The sequence below is a fragment of the Alligator sinensis genome, unplaced genomic scaffold (genome assembly GCF_000455745.1).
Source record: "Alligator sinensis unplaced genomic scaffold, ASM45574v1 scaffold265_1, whole genome shotgun sequence".
NCBI lineage: Eukaryota > Metazoa > Chordata > Crocodylia > Alligatoridae > Alligator > Alligator sinensis.
In genome coordinates this window covers 439,721-441,309 of record NW_005842961.1, presented here as the reverse complement: position 1 = coordinate 441,309, position 1,589 = coordinate 439,721, and positions in this window count along the sequence as shown.

Below are 1,589 nucleotides of genomic sequence, written 5' to 3'. Positions count from 1 at the left end.
CAGGGTTGGGGGAACAGGGGGCTGCAGGTCAGGGCTGCAGAGCATCTGGAGGGCTGGTGGGGGGGGCAGGGGGATGTGGGTTGGGAGTGAGGGGTCCCAGCTGGGCTGGGGGGCACAGGTTGGCGTGGGGGCACCCCAGGGGCAGGTGTTGAGCCCACATGTACATGTGCCCATGCACATGTGTGAGGCGGGTGCTGGCGTGTGCTCCCCTAGCCCTGGGACCTGGGAACAGGCAGAGATGCCGCTTCAAGGCGTGACGGCGTGTGGGCGGCTTGGCCCCCTGCCTGGCGCCCCGGCTACGTTGCGCGGAGCTGCGGCCCCCGCCATATAAATAGCCGGACGTGAGCACAGTGGAGTGGAGGGGGCCTCGCGGGGCTGGGGTCTTCCCCACCTCTGTCCTCTGTTGCACAGCCCCTTGTGTGAGTGCTCACACTTGAGCAAGGCAGGTCTCGGCACAGCCCAGCGGGGTCTCACAAGGCCTGAGAGGTCAGGGGGTAACGTCTCACCAGTCTGGGCCCCAATGCAAATCCTGTACGGAGGGAGCGCGAGGCACCTTTGCACGAGCAAGTGTGACCACACGACGGGGCCCCACGTGGATCCAGGCCCGGCTGGGAAGGGACATGACTGCTGGGCTGATACACAGGGGAGGGGAGGGGAGGGAAAGCTTGGCTCCGGGCCCCACGGCTGGCTGGAGGGAGAAACGGGCACTGCGTTCACTCTGGAACCTACGGACAACCGCACACGATCCCCTGGGCTGGCCTGCAGAGTTAACCCTTTCACTGCCAGCCCAGCTGGCAGCGCTGGGGCTGGGGGGGCTGCCAACTCTCCTCTCCCTAACCTCCCCCCCACAGCGTATTCCCTGGGGCAAGGGAGAGCAGCCTCCTGGCTGGTGCAAGGGGCATTGCCCGCCCAGGGCCAGGGCCAGGCCTGGTCTCAAGGGGTGGGCAATCAGGCAGGCAGGGGTTAATGGGGAGTGGGTGCGGGGGCGCAGCATGTGTGGGGGGAACATTCCTCTGCAGCCTCAAAGGGCAGGAGGGGGCGGCACCACCCACCCCTTTCCCTCACCCTGCTGCCCTGTGTGCACGCGTGTGCGCATGTGCTGGTCAGCCTGTGTGTGCGTGTGCTGGTCGGCCTGTGTGTGTGCCTGCATGTGTGCATGTGCTGGTCGGCCTGTGTGTGCATGTGTGTGCACGTGCTGGTTGGCCTGTGTGTGCATGTGCTGGTCGGCCTGTGTGTGCGTGTGTGTGTGCGTGTGCTGGTCGGCCTGTGTGTGCATGCGTGTGTGCACGTGCTGGTTGGCCTGTGTGTGCACGTGCTGGTCGGCCTGTGTATGTGTGTGTGCATATGTGTGTGCATGTGCTGGTTGACCTGTGTGTGCATGCGTGCAAATCTTTACGCGTGTGTGTGTGCGCGCGCGCGCGCACAGGCATGTTGTGGTGTGTGCGCACGTGCGCTCGCGTGCCCATGCTGCGTGTGTGCAGGCCTGCTTCAGAGTGAGCATACACGTGTGCACACACAATGAGGTGTGCTCGCGTGTGCAAGCCCGGGGGGTGGGGTGTGTGCGCCCCATCGTGCACACGCGTGTGCAG